Source organism: Nicotiana sylvestris, chromosome 9 (assembly GCF_000393655.2).
Source record: "Nicotiana sylvestris chromosome 9, ASM39365v2, whole genome shotgun sequence".
Taxonomy (NCBI): Eukaryota; Viridiplantae; Streptophyta; class Magnoliopsida; order Solanales; family Solanaceae; genus Nicotiana; species Nicotiana sylvestris.
In genome coordinates, this window is record NC_091065.1 from 123,601,477 (window position 1) to 123,626,785 (window position 25,309).

Below are 25,309 nucleotides of genomic sequence, written 5' to 3' on the forward strand. Positions count from 1 at the left end.
TTAATCTCCGCTCAAAACTTGTCTTTCAAGTAAAGCTGTTTATGGAAGCTTGCAACTGAAAGATGAAATATTTTTCTTCTTTCATGCATCTTAAAAATTTGAAAATTGATGTTATTAATTTATCTGCGATAATATGTGTTTCTTATATAGCACAAGCAAGCAAGCTCTTTCTATCCAACAGTGCAATATTGCATCTCCAACAAGACGTAATAGGAAATAAACCACAATGGAAATTCCTTAGCTCTTTATGTCCACCATTGATCAGATAAAGTACACAAGGATAAATTTAAAAATCAGATAACTTTAGAAAAAAACCGTATAAAAGTGAAAACTACCTGAAAGAAAACTACTTTTTTATGACCACATTGAGGTCATTCAACAGATTTTGTGCGAGATAAAGTTGGATCAGCAGCTACATTCAGTAGAATGATGTATTTCATTTCTATACACACAGTTGTTGTCGGCAATCTCTTATAAAGTAAAAAAGGTATTCAGATATGTAAAAATTAGCTAAAAATTTAGCATATCAAAATAAATCTTATCATTTAAAATAACGATATATATTACTACCAACCACAGGGAGGTGAAGAAGAATCTTACTTGATATGTGGCTAAAATATTGTACTTTATACCATTCTTTACCCTATATTTTGAATGTAATATTAATGATTCGTATAATATTTGAGTTTAATTGAGTTTATTTTATGTGCATGAATACATGGATATAAAATAGAGAAAACGCTGCATGAAATGGTACCTAGAAGCTACAAAATAGAGCACAAAAAGAAGACACTGCAAGGCCTTGAGAAGTCGGCGTCTAGAATAGTGCAAGGCCATGAAAACTCACCGCTGATGAGTGGTGATTTTACCACTTATTTTAGTCCCTTTGCTTTATTTTTTGTATCCTTTAATTATAATATGAAGTTATTTATGGTGCATATTTCTAGATTTTCAGGTGAAAATAGTCATGAAGAGAGTTGCGATCAAATAAAGTGGAATTGAGCAAAATAGTTGAAGAAGTGCAAAAATTGATTCCAGTGGTTTCGCACCTGTGGAACAATTTTCGCTTATGCTAACTCACATCTGCGAGAAATAGTCTGCATCTGCGGAATAGGAGTTGGTACACTAGGACTGCAACTGTGAGTGTTTGCCCGCATCTATGGACGTGCTTCTGTGCAATACTTCCACATCTGCATGAGCGCTTCTGCGCTTCCGTGTCCGCTTCTGCGGAGTAGCTAATTTCCACAAGACTTCGCATTTGCGTGAATATTTTGCTTCTGCGGAACCACACAACGAGGATTCTTCCGCAGGTGGGGCCAACGGGCTTCAGACCTGGGCAAATTTGCCATTTCACAATTTCTCAATCCCAAACCCACAAGTATATTATTGAACTCATTTGGGCAAAGATCTTAGGCTAATTTTTGGTCTTCTTGACTAAGAAAACACATGGTTGGAGCTAGGGTTCTTGCACACACTTGGGACTTGAAAATTTAAAAACTTTGGATGGGAATTTCTTACCATTTTTATTTATTTCTTCATTTTTTTGCTTTTATATTGAATATCTAAGTGTGTAGTATTTATTCAATACTTGAAAGTTGTTTATGAAAATATTCATTGTTAAAGTTTGGATTAAATCTCTTCTTGTGCTTATGTATTGAATGATTTTTATTAATGAAGTGAGTTAATTGCTTCTTTAATTATTCTTGTTCTTTAATGTTTCCAAAGGGATTAGCTAACCCAGAACTCGCCCATTAACTTCGAATTAATCTTGAAAAAGGTAATTTGGGGTTGGGAAAGATTAATTAACAAGAACTTGAGGCTTTAACCCTCACTTTATAGATTTTACCTAGGGATAGGATTGAATTACTTGTAGCCATATTCGGGTGCACTTAATCTCCTAATTGTTTTAAGATAATTTAATTAGGAAATTTTGTTAGAATTGCAGAAGAAGCTAATATAGAATATATTATCCAAGGCTAATTAACATAAACTCGCTCATATTTGTAAACGTAAAATACATTGGATTGTTACTTAGTGTAATTCCCTATGTATTCATGCTTGTAGTTATTGATCGTTTTACTTGCTTCTAGGTTGGCATACATTTTTGCATTAGCTATAACACTTAATCGCCTACATATTATTCTCTGTGGGATTCAACCCCGACTCATAGTTGGCTAAATTATTTTGCATGCGACCGTGTCCGCGTACTCTTAGAGGAGTGGATTTGAACGTCATCAAAATTGGCGTCATTACTGGAGAATAATTTGGCGCATTTAGGTTGTTTGAAAAGTAAGCGTACGTGTTTTGGTCCAAACCTATGAATATTTGTGTAGTCATTTTTTTTATCTTTGTTTATTTCTTGTTTACTTTCTTAATTTTTGAAAATGGCATCATATAATGAAAATTGGTTGGATGGTAGTTATTCATACTTTGATGACCCTAGTCCTTATTGTGGAGGACCACACTCATGGCAAAGTTGTTTAAATTCTCTCGGGAGTAGAGTGTGCGCACGATCTCAAACCCATGAGTGAAGTATATGTGACAGGTGTGGTGATCAAAATGGCTATTTGGGAAATTGTACTTGTTTGTTCTTCCCTTCCCCGAACCCCCACTATGACGATTGTCACGATCCAAAATCTCACTATGACGATTATCACGATCCAAAATCTAACTAGTCGTGATGACACCTAACCCAACTAGCTAGGTAAGCCAATTTAACAATAATCCATTTTCAAATAAGATTTACTGAGAAATAATGATGAAATAACTGAATATTCATACAATAACCCAAGGACTGGTAGTACAAATCATGAGCTTCTAAGATTTAGAGTTTATAAAGCTGGTATGAAATAAATACATCATTTGTTTGAAAATATACATAAACAGATTTTTATAAATCTAAAGCTACCATGAATAAGAGACAGTTATAACCGGAACGTTGGTTCATCTTCAAAGCCAGCTTCTAACATACACAGCAATATCGGTTCCAAAATCTGCACGCAAGGTGAAGAAGTATAGTATAAGTACAACTGATCCTATGTACTCAATAAGTAATAAACCTAACCTTAGGTTGAAAGTAGTGACGAGCTTGGACAAATGGTCGGAGTCCAACACAAACAACCAAGAACAACTCGTAACAATATATTGAAAACAGTACAAGTAATACTCAAAGATATGATGCTCAACCCATTCATAGCTATGAAAATTAGGGATGCTTTTCAGGTATAACAGTAAAACCTAATTCTTTCACTGAAATCACCAAAATACGAGTATGTTAGTAAATTATGATTTTTTTCAAAAACTTTCAACAACAAATAAGATGTGCCATTATCAAATAGCATGAGGAAAGTACTTCTCTATGCCTACATGTCAATGTGTACGAAAAGTCATGAATGTCACAATACTGTAAGCATGAGGAAATGCATCTCTATGCCTATACGCCAAGTATGCATGTCAAATGTAATATACCATAGTGATAAACTCATATACTCACGCTCTCAGAGTACTCAATCTCATTGTCTCACATTTAATCACTCGGTACACTCAATTACTTGGCACTCGGCACTCGGTACCTGCGCTCACTGCTGGTATGTCAGACTCCGGCGGATCCTACTAAGCGCTAATATAAGACAACATGGTATTTGCACGAATCGGATTTTTTGAGGAACATATCGAGAGAGAATTGGATTTGGTTAGACAATGTGTGGTTGGTAAACAATGATTGTGATGCGGCATGCTGCCCGATCCTATCATGAATCAATAAAGCCTACTGCGGTGTGCAACCCAATTTCATAAATATCACTCACAATCAGACCCTCGGCCTCACTCAGTCATCAATCTCTCCAATCTCTCAGGCTTACAAATATCATGCCAATCAACCCAAACAATGATACATGATGTAACAATAAATGATAACAAAGATTGAGATATGATATGCAAATGAATGAATATGACTGAGTATGTTATTACAATTTAAGCAAATAACTCAACAACAAAAATAACCTCAGTGGGTCCCAACAAAATACGCATATAGCCTAAACATGTTTTCTATAATGGATCGCAACTCAATTACTCTAGCACGTAGAAATTTCATGGATAGAAACAAGATTAGGTAACTAGACAATACCATAGAATCAACTAAGTCATAATTCACACGGTGCACACCCACATGCCCGTCACCTACCATGTGCGTCACCTTAGCACCAAGCACATAACACGTATGCTAAGGGATTCATACCCTCAACATCAAGTTTAGAAGTGTTACTTACCTCGAACAAGCCGAATCTAATATCGAGCAAGCCAAACAATACTCTAGAAATGCTATCCCGTGCATACCGACCTTCGAACGGCTCGAAACTAGTGAAAAGTAACTCAAGAACATCAAATAATGCCAAAGGAAACAAACCCAATCGATAAAGGTGGAATCTTTAATCAAAATCCCAAAGTCAACCAAAATGTCAAACTCAGGTTCGCACCTCGGAACCCGATAAAACTCTCAAAATTTGAAAACACATTCAATTATGAGTCCAACCATACTAGTTTCACTCAAATACGACTCCGAAACGATGTTCAAAACTAAAAAAAAACTAAAAAAATCACTTTATAAAATTTTAAACAAAACCTCCAAATTTCTCTTTCAAAATCATCAATGAAATGCCGAAATCGAAGATGGATTCATGAAATATAATCAAAACCGAGTAGAAAATACTTACCCCAATCCATGTGGTGAAAATCGCCTCAATCCAAGCTTCATAGCTCAAAATATGCCAAAATGGCCGAAATCTCCAAAAATAAGTACTTTCTAATCACTAGACGGACTAATGAATTGCGATCACGGAAACACCATCACGATCACAAAGAAGAAAAATATATTTCCCTTGAAATACTCTACGCGTTTGTGAGCTTCCTCACTCGAACGCGATGCCCACATATGTCAACTCTTCGCGAACGTGGACTGACCCACGTGAACTCGGAAAAGAACTCACCATATCCTAGTTCCCTGTCTCAGATCTACGGGATCGCGGTGCCCCATATGAGAACGCGAACAGTAACCAGAATCCCTCTACGTGATCACATCACCATCTTTGCGATCGCGAAGAGCCATTGAGACATCAGACACCAGCAGTAGCCAGCAATGAAAACATGAGGAAAAATGGTCCGAAATCAATCTGAAACACACCTAAGCCCCTCAGAATACCGTCCGAACATACCAACAATTCCCATAATATAACAAAGACCTACTCGAGATCTCAAATCACTAATAACAACATAAAAACCATGAATCACACCTCAAATCAAACTTAATGAACTTTCAACTTCCAAAACTCGTGCCGAACCATATTAAATCAACTCAGAATGACCTCAAATTTTTCACTCAAATCCCAAATGACATAACGAAGCTCTTCCAAATCCAGGAACCACAATCCAAACCCGATATCGTCAAAGTCAACTCCCCGTCAAACTTCCAAACCTTCAAATTGTCAACTTTTACCAATTAGAGCCGAAACCTTCTAGAAACATCCGAATGCAAATCCGAGCATATGCCCAAGTCCAAAATAACCATCCGGGTCTAACAGAACATCAAAACTCCGATCCGAGGTCAAATACTCAAAAGTTAAACATGGTCATTCTTCCAACTTAAAGCTTCGTAGTTGAGAATCATTCTTCCAAATCAAAACCCAAAACACCTGAAAACCAAAACTGATGATACACACAACTCATAATACATCATACAGAGCTACTCATGCCCTCAAATCACCGAGAGAAGTGCAAATACTCAAAACAATCGGTCGGGTCGTTACATTCTCTCCCACTTACACATATGTTCGTCCTCGAACGTGCCAAGAGACGTTCCAAAGCCATCAAATTGCCGTGTAACCTTACCATGCACATACCCGGGGGTGATCCCACGTCACCCCAAACGATGTAAGCCTGACAACACATCATAACTGAAGATCATTACTTTAACCTTAGTCTGTAAGCCTTAGAACCCAATTTCCAACATCCAAAATTCCTTACAAAACCCGAATCTCGCATCTACAAACTGTATAAGTCCAAACAAGCTGTATCGGTTTGTAACCATAACCCAAGATGTAATCACATAATATACCTTATAACTCGCATACCCAAAGCAGTAACTTCTGACCGCAATAGCTTCCCAAAAACAAGACCGACACCGGTAACAAACCTCATATCAACTAAAAACTTGTTCTAACCCTTTTTACACTTCCAATAATGAGAGAAACATGCAGAAACTCATAACCACTGATTAGACCAACAAGTCATGGAGCTATCTCTCTCTCATCCGACAAGAACCAAAGCCAAATCCTAAGCTGACTTCCGATATTATTCTTCCAAACATACCGCAATTGAATCCGATAGTAATCACTTTAGGCCTAAAAACTTCATCTCATCAAATACAAGTTATTCTACTGACATGCCTAGAGCCACAAATCGTGCAATCTATGCACCAATAGGCAACAACTTAGATGTACTCAAACATGGAAAGTGATTAAAATTAGAGAACCGCCCTGCAAGCTCAGCAAGTACCACCACAAATGCAATGCTATGAACCTATCACACATAGTAGAAGCAAGACCCATGAATCTATCATAAAGGATCATATCCCAACATAACCCAGATACAATGCGTGACCCCATCCAAACACCGGTTGGTATGAAATACCTCAAGCCACAATGCTCAAAATCAATAGCCACACGCAATTCGACATCAAGTACACAAAGTGCATGACCATATCCATGGATTAGCGAATAACACAATATACTAAAGTCCTGAAAGACCATAACCGAGACGCAATCAACCATCCAACACCTCAATGTCCATCACACATGAATTCCGCTATAAGCCACAAATAGAATCACACCAAGTGTGCATATAACCAATGAATCACAACCCTCGTAGCATAGAAGAGTAATACATAGAACTTATCAGAACACGAACAAGCTCAACTCTAACCAAATGCCACACCCCTCAACACTAATAGTTATTAGTCCACAAATCTGACCCGGTGTAGGATACACATCCTCCTTAGGCCTACCAATGGGCCCCCAAATCAACCCCGGCCATCCACAAATAGATAATTAACCCTCTGATAGTCGGCAATGACCTAAGCATAACACATACTACCAGCTGGCTAACCTTGGACACATCTTCAGAGTCCACAACCACGAAACAATCTACTTTTGAGAACTTCCAGTCTCTAAATTTATAGAACACATGGATCACCATAGATGATCTCAAGTCCACCACTTGAATGGCTAACACATCTCCCATACACAATCATCCCACGATAAATACATCCATAATTATTTTGTGCCATATAGCAAAATCTTAGCATCAACAGTCGATCAACCAGGCGAGTACCAGAGTACCAATAAAGCATTCGTAAGTCAAAACACAATGCCCTTTTTGAAACACACACCCTTATTAGGAAATACCAAGTAGTAATAACATTCATCGAATCATCTGAAACTGCTCATGCTGCCTAAGAATTCATGACTACCCTTTTGATACTAAACCATGTACTTGTATATACAAATCCCAATCTCACACCAAGCACCGCCTCTATCAGTCCATCATATAAAAACACGAGAACCTCATTATCAAATTTGAACCACAAGTAGAATACCTACTCAATTAGCTAGAAACCTCCACTTGATCCCATATAGTAGACAAATCACAATACGCAACATGCTTCTCACGCCGGTAGGAAATATCCATCTCAAACCATGGTAGAGACCATCGAAAACTCTTTGAAACCCATTTGCACATAACCAAGTCATCAGAATTGAATCTCTCTAACTCAACCAAGACACACAGTTTGCCAAAACCAAGAATATTGACACAAAACACTTGTAGAGACTCACCATATCATAAATACCCGAAGAACCGATCATATCCATTATCGTGCTAATCCAACCTACTACTAAGGTGTCCTATTTCTCCGAGTTTCTTCCGAATTACCCTCAAGTTGACACTTCTCTTTGCCAGAACACCATGATCCTTACCTAAAGCCCACCATAAGAGATCCTAGCACAAAACCACACCACTCTAAGGCCCATAAGTCATCATATTCCCTCTTAAGCACCCTAAAAGTACCACAACTCAGACACACACTCTGAAGAGACGTTCTGTAAATCTAAAGTGGTTCCTTTTATCTTTCTAATACTGAAATGTAGAATCCATAGTGATACAGGAATATTGAGAGTACCAACACCATCAAATGCAAATCTAAAATCTTAGCCATATACAAATCCGGAAAATATTCTCAACTGCCACATATAAATTTTAAATTCCATTAGAAGCTTCTCGAGAGTCATCCACTCAGTTCAAATCTCAATTGCACCGCCCAAATGGGCCGAACGACCTGTGCCCCATTAGCACAATAACACTCAAAGAAGTAACCCACCTCTAAGAAACCAAGTAAATTCCTACTCTGTGCGCAGTACATCCTTCATGGATAATAACTCAAATCATTCCATGATTTTGACTACAGATTTTGGAGAATGAGTTAGCTAACACCACTCAAGGTAATCTCTCTATCGTCGAGTATTTTTTGAAGGTTAAAAATCTATGTTACAAAATTTCTCTATTGAATCCGGACGAGGCTATCTCTGAAGCACGAAAAAGAAGAATTATTATTCGTGGTTTAAAGCCAGAATATATTTCCTTTGTTATATCGATGCTCAACATCCATCTTTTGAAGAATTTGAGAATTTGTTATCGTCATAGGAGCTACTAGCCAAACAGATCGCTGCTGTATCTATAAAGGAATGAAAAGAAAATGCTCTTGCCGCCGATAAGAGGAAATTTAAAGGGAAATTAAGAAATAACCAGCATTCTCGATCCTCAAGTAGTTCAAGCTTGCTAGGAAAGAAGGGGGAGTCTTCTAGTACCAGTAAAAAGCAAATAAAATATTATCTCATTGTCAAAGTCGGAAACATAAAAAGATATTATCGAGCAAAAAAGAGCAATATGGCTTAGAAGAAGAAGAAGAAGAAGAAGAAGAAGAAGAAGAAGAAGAAGAAGAAGACTAGGGAAAGTGGTTCACAGCAGAGACTCCAGCAATAAATGTCATGGCTTCCATAAATTTTGAAAAAGACTGGATCGTGAATTCAGCTTCCATAAATTTTGAAAAAGACTGGCTTCCATAAATTTTGACAGTCTATAATGTGTAGAAGGAAGGCACTATTGTGATCAACAACAAGCAAAAAAACGCAGTCACTCTCAACAATATCTTTCATGTTCCAAGCATGAAGAAAAATCTATTTTCAGTTGCAATGTTGTAGATGCTGGAAACTATTTGCTATTTGGACCACACAATGTGAAGTTCCTCCGAAATATCAAGGTGCTCAAGGCAGGTATCATTCACTCAGGTAAGGGAGTTAATGATTTATATGTCTTATCTTCCTCTAATTCATATATTGAGAAGATGATTAGCAATGATAATGCACATCTTTGGCATGCTAGTCTTGGACATCTAAGGACGGATAAATTAAAAGCCATCGTAAAATTAAATCTAGTAAAAGGATTGCCTAACTTAAAAAATTATGATGGAGGAGAGGTTTGTGAAGGATGTCAATATGGAAAGGCACATTGTCTTCCATTTGATAGATCTTTGTCAAGGTGCAATGCCCCACTAGAACTTATTCACAGTGACTTGATGGGGCCCAGGAGAACTCCTTCATTCTCAGGCTATTCTTATATGCTAATTTTCATTGCTGTGTGAGGCACAAGTCAGAAGTATTCAATAAGTTTGTGGAGTTCAAAGAAACAATTAAAGGCAAACTCGATTCTAGAATAAGGTGGCTGCAAACTAATAATGGCGGTGAGTTCACTTCAAATGAGTTTCTTTCTTTTTATTGTCAGCATTGCAGTAAAAGAGAAATCACATGCGCTGATACGCTACAAAAAAATAGAGTGGTTGAAAGGAAGATCCGACACTAAACTGAGACATGTAAGAGTTGTCTTCATGCCAAGAGTTTACCTAGAGCCTTGTGGGCTGAAGGTATGAAATATACCATGTATGTGATTAACAAGATTCCACTTTCTCCAAACAATATGAAGTCTCCCTATGAACTAATGTTTGGAGAAAAGCCTCAGACCGAAACCAATACAACACATTACCATGCAATCAAATCATCGTTAGCAGACTCCCCCACTTGGCTCAAAGCTATAGAACAAAACAGTCGCTAACTCACAATACCTATACTCTATTATTGCCATAATCCCATAGTGATATCCAACTAAATCCTCCATAAGCTCATGTAACACAAATCATATAATACCTCAAATCATCTACTAAGCTCGCATTCATCCTCATGACGGTCAGGTAAACTTTCTGAACCAATCCAAACTAAAATTGCAACATATATTACCCACTAGTATAAAGAAACTCTCCACATAACACCATAAGGACCACACATCCGTCGATTACCGCAAGTTATAACCCACCTACTTAGCCTCAAACTGACATCTCTTTATACCCTTCCATTGCCACAACTCCTACGCCATAACTTAATCTTCTTGAGTCTAAACTCACCAACAAGGCATGAGAACCTAATTTATTCCACGTTTAAACAACATGAAAGATCCTCCAATACACTATAACTCGAGATTATACGTCACATCAAACCATCTGAACACCTCACGCAGTCACATCATACTCATCATATAGTTATCCAGCCACTCATCGAGCCACAAATTCCACTCATAGGGACACTACCAGACGTATAAGTCCAAAAGCACGTGCTCACACAACGAAAATCCTCGTGCTCAAGCTACAGTCAAAACCCAGCCTCATGTCCTCCATACTAGCCCATCATCAGCACACCGAAATCATATCCCGGACCTCATCCATGGAATCACAAGCCGTCGATGCATAGTTGATACCAAGGGCACACATGCACATACAAGTGCGTGGAAGGAATTCAAAGAGTTACGCTTCAAGCTGAATCAATGTTGCACGACAAGGAAAGAAAGATGGGAAGTTTATCCTAAATGCCTTGTAGCCTCTCGAAGATAGGTATGGACGTCATCATATCGATCCTCAAGACTCTACTAGACACTTGCTCATGACTCGTAGAACCTATGAACCTAGAGCTCTGATACCAACTTGTCACAACCCAAAATCCAACTAGTCGTGATGGCACCTAACCTAACACGCTAGGTAAGCCAATAAACAACTATCCAATTTAATGAGATTTATTGAAACAAATAAATGATAAAATAATTAACCTTTATACTTTTTTCAAGGACTAGTAGTACAAATCATGAGCTTCTAAGATTTAAAATTTACAAAGCCGGTATGAAATAAAAATACATCATCTGTTGATATATACATTAATAGATCAAAATTCTAAAGCTACCAAGATTAAGAGGCAGTTATGACCGAATGCAGGTACGTCTTCAAGTTCAGCTCCTGCCATATACATCAACGTCAGCATCCAACATCTGCACGTAAGGTGCAGAAGTGTAGTATGACTACAACCGACCCCATGTACTCAATAAGTAACAAACTTAACCTTAGGTTGAAAGTATTGACGAGCTGGGACAAGGGTTAGAATCAAACTCCAATAACCAGCAACAATTCATAACAATATAATAAAAATGGTACACGAAGTAACTCAGAGATATGATGCTCAGCTCATTCACAGTTATGGAAAATAGGCAAACCTTTCAAGTATAACAGTAAATCGCAAATCTTTCACGAAAATACCAAAAATATGAGTAAGTTTCAAAACTGTGATTTTTTCCAAAACCTTCTAACAACAGGTAAGATATTCCATTATCAAGTGGCATGAGGAAAGTACATCTCTATGCCTACATATCAATGTATGCATGCCAACTATATACAATGCAGTGATAAAACCATATGCATACTCTCATGTATCAATGCACTCAGTCCTCCTAATCACTCAATCCTCACAGTCACTCAATCCTTCCAATCACTCGGCACTCGCGCTCGGTACTCGCACTCAATAGGTATCAATGCTCACTATGGGTGTGCAGACTCCGGAGGGGTAATTCCAGCCCAAGCGCTATAATAAGCCAATTATAGCATAATTCAAATAAACATGTTGTGGCGTGCAGCCCGATCCCATAAATATCCTCACAATCAGGCCATCGGCCTCACTTACTCATCAATATCTCTAGTCTCTTGAGCTCACAGTGTCATGTAAATCAGCCCAAAAATAATGATGTGATGTATATGCAAATGAATGTGTATGATTAAGTATGTAATTGCAATGTAAGCAAATAACTCGACAGTAAAAATGACTTCAGTGGGTCCCAACAGGATAAGCACGTAGCCTAGACATGGTTTATAATATGGATCACAGCTCAATTACTCTAGTACGTAGAGATTTCATGGTTGCAGATAAGTTCAGGTAACTACACAGTACCAAAGAAATAACTGAGTCACAATTCACACGGTGCACGCCCACACACCCGTTACTTAGTATGTGCATCACCTCAACACCAAACACATAACACGTATATTCAAGGTTCATACCCTCAGCACCAAGTTTAGAAGTGTTACTTACCTCAAACAAGCCAAATCTCATCCCAAGCAAGCCAACCGATACTCAAAAAATGTCATCCCATACGTACCAACCTCTGAACGGCCCAAAACTAGCCAAAAGCAACTCAAGAACATCAAATAATGCCTAATGAAACAATTCCAAATGATAAAGGTCGAATCTTTAATTAAAACCCTAAAGTCAACCAAAAGGTCAAACACGGGCTCGCACCTCAAAACCCGATGAAACTCACAAAATCCGACAACCCATTCAATTACGAGTTCAATCATACAAGTTTCATTCAAATCCGACTCTGAATCAGTGTTCAAAACTTGAAAATTTACTCTATGAAACTTTAGATAAAAACCCCCAAATTTTCTCTTGAAATCCTCAATCAAATGCCATAAACGAAGACAGATGCATGAAATAAAATAAAAAACGAGTAGAAAATACTTACCCAATCCATATGGTGAAAATCGCCTAAACAATTACCCAAATATGAGCTCCCCCAACTCAAAATATAACCAAATAAACAAGTCATCGATATTAAATATTTTTTCCAATTGTTCTGCCTCGTTTCGTGTGCTAAACAATCCCGAAACTCTCTTTTGATGCCTTCAATAGATTCTTTGTGAAATTCCAATCAAGTTAAGTTTTTGAATCGCTCCATTTGACCTTATAATGAAGAAGATATGTGGGTTTCAATATTTGAAAAAAATGTAAATTTTTAAATACAAATTCAATGGCAATTTCGTAATTAATCTGGAAAAAAAGGCGACCTAATTCTAAGTAAAATGACCATAAACTCCTCATACGATGTCGAAACTTGATGATTCCAGTTTCTATAGTTCCAAAATTACAATATGGATCTAATACTTCAATCAAAAGAGAAATTAAAGCTCATTTGCTTAATGTGGTACCATTTATGCTTGAAGAAAAGACGTTGAAACATAAAAAATGAGCGCAACACAACCCAAACCTATTCGAAACTCACTCGAGCCCCTCGGGACCCCGTCTGAACATACCAACAAGTCCCATAACATAACACGGGCTTACTCGAGCCTCAAATCATGCATAACAACATCAAAACCACGAATCGCACCTCAAATCGAACTTATTGAACTTTGACTGTTTTAACTTTCAAAACTCGTGTCGAATCTTATCAAATCAACTCGGAATAAACTCAAATTTAGCACAAAAGTCCCAAATGACATAACGAAGCTATTCTAATCCCCGGAACCACAATTCGAACCCGATATCATCAAAATCAACTCTCGGTCAAACTTATGAACATTCCAAACCTTCAAATTTTCAACTTTCGCCAAATAATGTCGATACCTTCCAGAAATATTCAAATGCAAATTCGGGTATACGCCCAAGTCCAAAATCACCATTCGGACCTAATGAAATCATCAAAACTCTGATCCGAAGTCAAGTACTAAAAAGTTAAACTTGATCAACTCTTCCAACTTAAAGCTTCCTAATTGAGAATCATTCTTCCAAATCAATTCCGAATAACCTGAAAACCAAAACTGACGATTCATACAAGTTATAATACATCATACGATGCTACTCAAAAATTCAAATAGTTGAACGAGATACAAATGTTCAAAACGACTGGCTGGGTCGTTATATGCATTATCTAATAATCTTCGAAAAACAAATTTTGTAGGGGCGAAATTTCAAGGAAAATAACACACAAATAACGACCAGCCCTATTGAGGAAAATTCGTATATATATATATATATATATATATATATATATATATATATATATATATATATATATATATATATATATATATATAAAGAGAGAGAGAGAGAGAGAGAGAGGGAGGGACAAAACTCTTTTTTAAAACATGTTGGATTTTTTACTCCACCAAGAAAAACTTTTCCTGATTTCCTATTATTTTGGCATAGTAAATACCACATAATTAATTAACAAAGCTACAAACTATAAAATTAATTTCGAATTTTCAAAATTAATATCTACCATAATAAATTATAAATTATTCCATTAAAATTCGTAATTACACTTCATAGTTCAATTTCAAGATTCTTCCTTAAAACTTTATTTAATTCCTCATGTTAAAATTCAAATACTAATCAATCAAATTATATTAGTAACAATTTAATTTATTGATGACTTCCTTTGGATTTTTGTTTAACATATTTTATGTGTCAGATACAAATTCATCAGTTGGATTTAAATACGAAAACTTATAAAATTTTATAATGAAATGTCATCAATCTCAAAACCGAGAAATGAATTCTATCAACTAATTATTATTTTGTCAATGCATATTATTATTGTCCAAATTATCAATAAATAACCCATAAAAATATCTCACATTTTAATAAATCAAAACAATAAATAACATACTGCTAATAAAAATTATATCAAAATTAAAAGTAGGAAATTTTACCTCCTATAGAAAAGGTACACACCCTATTTATTATAAACCAAAATTATTTTAAAATATTATTTTTTTATAGCTACCTTTTATAATTTATGAACAAATAGGTATTTATGGTATATACTACCATTGAGGCATGAAATACGCTATTCCTCTTTCTTTCTTTCTTTCAATTAACACACGATTCTCTCTCGAAATTTTTCTTCTTTCTCTCTCTCTTCGAGCAAATCAAGATACACGCCCCAGTATTGATGGACAACGAGACATTACAATAGAGTAGAAGGCAGGCAGAAAACAGAAAAGAATGAAATTTTTTGCACGGAAAGGAGAAATGTAATGAACTCTTATCAGAAATATATTGTACAAATCCGACAAACTTTCTTCTCTTCTTGGCTGGAAAATGCCATCTCCGACGAACTTTCTTCTCTTCTTTACTATTTAGTCATATATAATGATACAAATACATTGAATTATGTATAAATTCACTCAAATATATTGTATTTTTGTATAAATATATTTTGTTGCATGTATTTATGTTTTTCGATGGTTTGTATTTTTTTAATACAGCTAAATACACATGTATTCATGCATACTGTATGCATGAATACATGATATAAACATTGAAATACACAGAACACAAACATTGAAATAGAACAGAATATAAATAGTAAATACATTTAATTTTAAAATACACTAAATTCAAATAGAAATATAGTAAATACAACCAATGAAATATATTGAATACAACAGTAATAACATGTATTAAGAATAACTAAAATACTGTTAATACAAATACATTTAAACACACTGAATACAAAATAGTGAATACAATAAATACAAACATTGAAGCTAATGAATGCAATAGTAAAAAACAAAGATTAAACAAACTAAATACAAAAGTTAAATACAACAGTTATATACAATTGAAAAATCATTCTAATTAATTAGGTTGATAATGAGGCATGTTAGAATTGATTTTGTTGAGTTATATTAGGATGTATCATGCTAAGTGATCCTATTTCCATTATTAGGCAGCTAGACAGACCTATTTTTAAGGTAATTGCCATTACAATATTCATGAATACATGACGCGAATACATGTGAATACAGTCGCGTAAAGATGCAACCCCCTATTTTAGGCGACTTTTGCTACTGTACTCATAATTACAATAGCGTGAATACAACGAATACAATACCATAACAACTGAATATTAGTTATAGAAAGTAATTATATATATGATAGTTATACGAAGTTAATAGCTACTTGTTACACCCTATATTTTCGTATGTAAGAGTACATGTTAAGTCAATTGATGTAAGCTCAGAAATAAGATCATCTTTGAAAGTACATAAAGTAAGTTAATCATGTTACCATAGAGATTACAAATATTGAAGATCATGAATACCAAGTACCAAGAGGGTTGGAAGGCTTAGAAGCTAAACGAATTGAAGAAAATAAGTTTCGTCGAAAGTCGATAAGTTGGGAATGTTATAACATATACTTTTGGGGTGAGAATAGGGTGCTTAAAATTATAAGGAGATTATGTTATGAGTTACTTTAGTCGTATGATAGACGTGTGTTATGTTATGAAGTCAAGCGAGTTGTGGAACAAAAGTTGGAAAAGGTCATCACAAGTTACATTCATAAATATGTTGAAAACTTAGGTAAAATGTAGCTGACTTTTCTCCCAATATAGTTGGAATTAGGGGATTATATACCTACCAAATTGAAGATATACGAGTTTAGTTTCTAAAGCATTAAACTGTTCGTTGATATGACATAGGAGTAGAGAGATATTTGCAGTTTTGCGAGACTGCGCAGACTACATAGGTGATATTCTAACTCTCTTAATCGTTCGTTCATACTACATACAGATAAAAAGATATAAGCATCGGAAGAAGGGCCAATGCTAGGGTGCCAAGCTAGCACCTCTTTGACTTTTCAGAACTTTTTATATATATAGGGTTTTAAATAGTCTTTCTCTTCATTATTCATAGAACACGACCAGATAACCCCCCAAAAACTTACCCGGAAGCTCTCTACAAGGTTTCCAAAGAATACTAACATCTCGAGTACGAAATCAAGAAGTGATAACATTAGAATGATCCCTGCGACTTAAGTATCGCTACATCGCCTCTCTTTTTCTTTGTAGTTTGAGTTTTTGAAGGTACTTCATAGTTAAGAAAATACCTACTTTATGTATTTAAGCTTCTAAATGTCAAGGAAGTTTCATAAATTTATTTCCTAATATTTAGAACTCACGGAACGGTGATTGGAAGCCGTGAGTTTGATTTATTTCACTTTTAGTGGACTATTTTGTAGTCCACTTGTGTTGGCCTCTTGTGCTGATGTTTTATGGAGTTTTTAAGGAGAACAGGCATGGAGAAATACCACATAATGACGGAATGGTGGTTTGGTCGTTCGTCGTTACATTTTTAGGTTGTTTGGCACTACTTTGGTTGTCGTTTTATGTATGAAGTGATTAGGGTGTGTGGGCTATTTTGTGGTATATTGTGATGGATATACAGGTTGGAAAATGATGCATACATGTTGTTATTGTAATGACCCAACCGACCGTTTTGAACTCTAGCACGTCGTTTGGCTGTTAGAGGCCATGAACAGCTTCACTTCAGGTATTATGACATGTATGCATGGTGGGAATTTAATTTTGGGAAGTTCGGAGTTGATTTAGAAAGAAAATTCTAATTTCGGAAGTCTTAAGTTGGAGGATTTGACTAAGGTTTTTGACTTTGGAGTAAATGACTTAGGAATCGGGATTTTATGGTTCCAACAGGTTCTATAATTATTTTGGACGTAGGCGTATGTCCGGATTGGGTTTTGGATGACCCAGGAGCGTTTTGGCACCTATTGTAGAAAGTTGGCATTTTGGAAGAATTTCATAAATTTGGGTTGAAGTATATTTCAATATTATCGATGTCCGTTTGAGATTCCAAGTCTGGGAATAGCTTTGTATGGTAATTCTAGTCTTAGAAGCACGTTCGGAAGTGGATTTGGAGGTCCGTAGGTTATTTCAGGGTCATTTGGCAAAAGTTGGAAATTTGAAGGTTTTTGAAAAGTTTAACCGGGAGTGGAATTTTTTATATCGGGGTCAGATTTTGATTTCGGAAGTTGTAGTAGGTCCGTAATGTCGAATGTGACTTGTGTGCAAACTTTAAGGTCAATCGGGCATGATTTGATAGGTTTCGGCATCGAATGTGGAAGTTTGAAGTTTTAAAGTTCATTAAGCTTGAATTGTGGTACGATTCGTGATTTTGATGTGGTTTATTGTGATTTGAGGCCTCGAGCAAGTTTGTATTATGTTATAGGACTGGTTGGTGCGAATGGACGGGCTCCCGAGGGCCTCGAGTGTATTTCGGGGTGGTTTCGGACCAATTCAGACTATTTTGGCTGTTGTTGTGTTGGTGTCTGGTTTCCTCCTTCGCGAACGTGAAGCGTCTCATGCGTTCGCGAAGAGGAATGTTGGGGGCTGCTGGATTTGGCCTTCGTGAATGCAAGGCAGTGGACACAAACGCAAGGCAGAAGGTGGGAAGCCTTCGCGAAAGCGGCCCAGCTGACGCAAATGCAAAGAGGGGACTGGAGGCAGTGCATGTTTGGCCTTCGCGATCGCGAGGCTCTTTCCGTGATCGCTAAGAAGGGTCTCCTCGGCAATGAAGTTTTATAAATGGGGGTTTTGCTCATTTCTCCCATTTTTTCATTAGGTTGGGAGATTTTTGGAGCTCTTGGAGGGGAGAGTTTCGTCATCTATGTCAAGGTAAGTAATTCCCACCCATTTCAAGTTAAATACTTGGATTATATATGGATTTTAAAATGGAAATTCATGAAAAATTTGTAAAAATTGGGATTTTTTGTAGAAAACCTAAAAATTGGTATATTTGGATTTTGACCACGATTTTGGGCATAGAATTGAGAATAAATAATATATTTGAGTTCGTAATGTTATGGGTAATGTTTATCTTCGAAAAATTTCGGAATTCGTGCACGTGGGCCAGAGGGTTGCTTTGTAGACTTTTCGAGCGGAGTTGGAAATTTGTCTAAATTGATTTGTTATGAGTATTAGAGTATATATTTATGGATTTGCACATTTATTGAATCATTTTGGAGTGTTGGGCATCAGTTTGAGTTGTTGGAAAGGCTTTGGAGCCAGCTATGGAACTTCGGAGCAATGTAAGTCTATTTTCTAACCTTGTAAGAGGGAATTAACCTCATAGGTGAATTGAATTCATGTTTGCTCTTATTTGCGAGGGCTACGCACGCACGAGGTGACGAGAGTCCGTACGTAGCTACTAATTATACCTATTTCCGGGTAGTTTTAGGTTTACACCATGCCCTGTTGATACTGTTATTTGATTATGTTTATTATTTTCCTTGAAAAGAGTTGAGATTGAGTATGCTTATAAATTGCATTGAAAAGAGTTGAAATATAGGATTTCAAGATTTGAAAGCTTTTATTTGAATTTCGTATTTTTGAAAAGAATTGAGGAATATTATAATAACTTGAGAAATATAAGTTCAACCGCATCGCAAATATATTCCGTGAGCAGGATAAATTTCCACTTCTCTCATGGGAGTGGACCGTTTGCCTCGGCAGGTTAATAGATGTGTCTATGGTTCGTGTCGTTTGACCCTCGGTAATGCACAGTTTATATTTATATGTTGGATCGGGTCGTACGACCTCGGCATGATTTGCGGCATGATAAATCGCTACAATTAATAATAATTCATATGGCTTCATTTTCTTGAAATATAAATTGTTAAATGATGAAAATAAAGTTGAAATTTTTTATTAGTAAAAGGATTGTTTATTTATTATCTTGTTCGTGAGCTTTCAACTATTTCTACATAACTCATGCTTAATTATGATATAAATACTTTATGGTTAGCCCATAGTAAGTGGCGGAGTCGACCCTCATCACTACTTCTTCAATGTTAGACTAGATACTTACTGGATACGCGTTGATTTACGTACTCATACTACACTTGCTGCACATTTTGTGCAGGTACATATATGTCTAGTGGCCTTGTGGACGCAGAGGTGCAGTTATTGCGGGGACTTAGGCGAGCTGCATCCTATATTACGAGTCCGCAGCACACAGAGTCTCCATCAGAGTTATTGCACTCTCCTGTCTAATTTGCATTCTAGACAGATATTGTATTTTACCATATTTCCTAGTTGATGTTCATGCACTTGTGACACCGGGTTTTGGGGGTATTTACGAGTTGTTCAGTATTGTAGTCGTAAAAAAACATAATCAATTACTTTGTAAACTTTATCTCTTATTATTGAATTGAATGAAACTATGATTTCAAAAATACCAAAATGAGTAATTAAGTTAATTAATTATTGCTGGCTTGCCTGATAGCAATGTTAGGCGCCATCATGACCTGTAATAGATTTTGGGTCGTGACAACATGGTACTAGGTTCACTGAGGTCTCACGAGTCATGAGCAAGTCTAGTAGAGTCTTGCGGGTCAGTACGGAGATGTCTTACTTATCTTCGAGAGGCTACAGGGCTGTTAGGAGCACTACCCTTCTTAATTCCTCATCGTGCGATTTGATTCCTTTGAGGTTTATGCCTTTATTTCTTTCTTATTCAATCTTATGCGACGTGACGTGCTTGTTATCAATTGGGAATAGAGTAATGGTAATGGTACTACAGACGTAGTGCAGGATGTTTATCCCTGCGTAGTTGATTGGGCTATTGTCGTCGCCTTGCTGAAGGCTGTTCTAGTGTTTTAACTCAATATCAGTGTTGTCTATGGTTTTGAAATTGGGCACTAATTGATATGATGATTCATGCGTTGCTATCGCGCAGGGTTGGTGTAGTGGTAGGGTGATTATTTATGGATCACGGGAGGAATGACTTAATAGAAGGATTTCTCAATTCACGGTTTAGAGGTTCAGCATTAAGTTCTAGCGGGAGAAAGGCAATCGGACAATGAATATTTAGGTTTTGGTTGACGGAGTAACGAGACTTGGTATTTTCGAGCATGGTGAAATTTCATCTATGATGTTGTGTCGTCATCCTTATTTGAATGTGTTAAGTTCGCCGGTGTTATGGTCTTCTTCAACTCGCCTTTGGGGCAGGGTATTGTGAAATGGTGCTAGGGGAAGCGGCTATTAGAGGTCGCAGTGAGCTGTGGTTCAGAATCAAATCAGTGTTCTTAATGTTGATGGCCCAAGGAAGATGATCTTCGGATAGGTTTAAAGTTGGTAGACACCTATTGGTCCAAGTGCTACAGAGATGGGTTTTGATTTAAGGCAACAACTGTGCAGCGAAGGATGAGGAAGGACGTGTGGGAGGTATCTTTCGATGGTTAAATTTCTAGAAGGCCAAGTATGAGAAACAGAGTCAAGTAGTTGCTTAAAGGAGAGGGTTTTACCAAAATGGGACACTGGCAGAGTAGCATATGGGTTCCATGGTAGGATAGCTACATGCCTTGAGGAAAGCTTAGAGTGATTTGGGATTCATGGTGGATAGTGACTAGGTCTACGGGCTTAATTTGGAATATTGGCTACTATACGGAGGAAGGTGGGATACGACGGAAAGGAGTTGCTTGATATGAAGAAGGATACAATATGACTTCGGGTTGGGATGTATTGTCACAATTTTAGTGATGTTAATGGGGAGTGAACGACTTGTACAGCTATTGAAGGAGCATGGGCTCAGGATGGTTTATTTATTTCGTAGTAATTGTACTCAGTGCAGCGTCGTTAGAAGGTGTCGACATGGAATTTTCACATGTGAGTTTTCTCCTGTGAGTAGGTTGGCGATTGTGTGGTGTTGATGAAGCTTCTACAAAGAATTTTACTGGCTATCCGGTAAGAGGTCGAATATGTAAATGTGGCTAGTGATTCAGATTGTTCATGAAATGTTAACAGAAGGATTTCGAGGAATTTGGCGGGCCGATTGTGCGAGATCATGTCATTGAGGAAGAAGGAATCTTGGTAGGTTCCAGGATTATGTAATTATAGCTTCAAGCTAAGTGGAGAGTCCCGCCGTCTATGATTGGATTGCAGGGTTGTCTATTTGTGAAGTTTTTGGTTATCAGCATATTAATGGGTTATTACAACTAAGGAAAGAAAACATCAGAGGTAGTTTGAGAAATGAATTTAAGGAATGTGTGTTATATTTGGCCTTACCAATTAATGTTCAGGCTTGGGGAAGACTCAGAGTTTATGCTTCGTGTAGATGTGATGTACAAGGAAAGTGATCCAGCCGGTTGCTTTTTTGAGAGGGTGTTCATGTGCTAGCAAAGCCTTGGAGTTAATTATATTCGGGACCAAGTCAATGTGGGGGACTCTCAACAATGTCCTAGTGGGTTCAAAAATTTAAGTGTGGTGCCTAAGGATTTCGAGTCTGTGGTATGGTTAAGTGTCGAGCTTTTACAACAGAATGTGAAAGGGGCTAAAAGTGTTCTATGTTATCTTTGGTCTGCGGTGTAGCATTGGAGGAATGGGAGAAAATAACTTCGGATTCATGGAGGAATTATCATTATGGGTGTACCAGTTGAAGATGCGGATATGCGCACAAAGAGGGTATGCGATGGTTCGTGGGTTTTAAGACAACGCGGTCTCGTGATATAAGGTCACTCAAGATGAGTGCGGATCGGGTTCGTTATATTTTGAATGGAGCTATTATTATTCCTAAGGCAAGTTCAGAGTAAATTAGAAGAAGTCGGATCAGTTAGCAATGGTTGAATTGGCATGATGGTGGCAATGATCATTTCCTTCAGTGTGTGAAGTTATACATGTGACTTGTGGCGGTACGTGTGAGGCTTGACGGCCGCCGTAATTTGATTTTTTAGAGGTATTCGATTATAATGCCATGTTATGTGTAGATGGATCCCAGAAGAGTTATGGTGGTTTAGACCATACTTGAGGTTTGTAATTTCTGCGGTTATGGGTATTCAGTCGCATGTTGCAATGGTTCTCCTAAAATGAGTTATGTGAAAGGTTTCCATATGATGAAGTGTTTATTCTATTAGTGGTTCAGGAGTTATGATGAAATTCATGTACTCTCACGCATCGGTATGTTAGGTGCAGTGAACGGCATGGGAACTGGAAGTTGAGGATCAAGGTTGCGGTTCAGTGTTGACAAGAATGTCACAAGCTCGGATGAGCAGAAAAGGATTCAGATGTTTAGAGTAAGTTGATATGGTCTTCAGCGTCACCTAAGGTCGGTGTCATGTATGACAGGCTTTGTGTACTGATTTGTGGATTCTTAATTCGCTTTATAGCATTAGTATGGCTGGTTGTATAGATGTGCAGACTTGTTACCTAATGCAAAAGGTCATGGGAGCTTATCCAACAGAAAGATTGTATAAGTGTGACATGTAGTCACTTGATTGATTAAATATTGAGACCAAGTATGGAGATCGTGGTACTATCGCTAATATGAGAATTTATGCCTGAAGGGCACTCGGTTCATTTGGTTGTGGACTATGGAAGTTTGTTCTGGGTTTGACGGTTGCTCTTGTGTGTCATAGGAAAACAAGGGGTTGTTGTGGATCCTTAAAAGGTTATTGGTCTAGTGCAGTACGATCAGAATCGGCTTGAGGTTCATGGATGGGTCTAAAACTGAATATGGACTCTATATCAGGCCGGATGTGTTCATTTTAGCATAGCGTTGTTTACGAAGGAGTCTTTAGGCCTTGGATGTTAGTTATGTTGTTAGCCCTTCCGTGTAGTCTCTATTGTGCCATGTGGGTTCTGAGGCGGTTTGATTATTCACCCTCATATTGAGATCACGTGTAAATTATGGTGTTGCGAGAGCAGGATGGCTCTCAAGATGCATGTCATTATAGCACCTTAGTTGTGCTTGAGTTTCATTGCGTATGGCGCTATCTGTCTCCCTAGGATTTGTATTATGCATTTCACGTGCTTGTGGTTGATATTCGGGTATTTCACAGGTATAAACATTTTTGGCTTGATGGGCACCTCCCTATTTATTGTCATGTGTGGATCGGGTGGCACGCCACCACGAGTACCGTTGTTGGATCGGGTGGCATGCCGCCACAGGTATGTTGTTTGGATTGGGTGGCATGCCGCCACGGGTACCATGGTTGGATCGGGTTGCACGCCGTATCATGTGTGGATTGGGTTGCACGCCGCAACATTGTGATGTTGAGTACAGTTCCCCATATCTATTCTTGTGTATTTTGTTTCTCATTTTCTGAGTAAGGTTCATAACATCTTTTCGGTTGTTTAATTAGTTATGTGGGTTGAGTAGTTCTTTCTAGAGTTCATTTTCTTATGTGTCACATTCGAGTTTGTAGCTTGTTGGCACATTGTGGCATCATATGATATTTTTGGTAGTGTTTGAGGTGGCTTATTACCTGAGCATCTTGTACTGGGTGAGACGAGATTATTGGATCTATGATCAGTGCGATCGGATTAATATAAGGCATATTAAAGAACAAATATCGTTATTCAGCTCAGAAGGAGGTAATGGTTTTGTCAGGAGGAGAGACTTCCCAATTTGTGATTTGGCAAGTGGTTATGAGTTTCTACACATCTCTTCCATCGTGGCAACATTTCAAGGTTTGGAACAGGACTTACATGCGTCATGAGGTGTGTTGTGGGCATCAGATTCATGGAATTTTGGCTATTATTAACGAAAGATGTTATTATGTTCATGTGAATTATGCGGTGCATGGTGTGAATTCAGAACAGGTATACAATCATGTTTTGGTATAGTGTGTAGTAACTGATACGGTGTTCGTATATTGAAAGCAGGCCCAGTGGAGAGTTCCGGATGTTAGAATTTGGCTCTAAGGCATATTTGAAAAATAAAAGGGAGAATCTTCAGATTGGCTTGAGCTAATGTTCTCAATAGAGTTGTGGTAGCACGAGTAGGTGCACGAGGTGTTGAATAGTGATTTTAGAAAACTCTGGAGCATTTCTTAGCACGTTCGAGGACAAACGTATGTTTAAGTGGGAGAGAATGTAACGACCTGATCGGTCGTTTTGAGCTCTAGCACGTCGTTCGGCTGTTTGAGGCCATGAACAGCTTCAATTCAGGTATTATGACTTGTACGCATGGTCAGAATTTAATTTCGGAAAGTTCGCAGTTGATTTGGAAAGAAAATTCTAATTTTGGAAGCCTAAAGTTGGAGGATTTGACTAAGGTTTGACTTTGGAGTAAACAACATCAGAATCGGGATTTGACGGTTCCAACAGATTTGTATGATGATTTTGGACTTAGGCGTATGTCCGTATCGGGTTTTGGATGACCTGGGAGCGTTTCAGTGCCTATTGTGGAAAGCTGGCATTTTGGAAAAATTTCATAAATTTGGGTTGAAGCTTATTTCAATGTTATCGATGTCTGTTT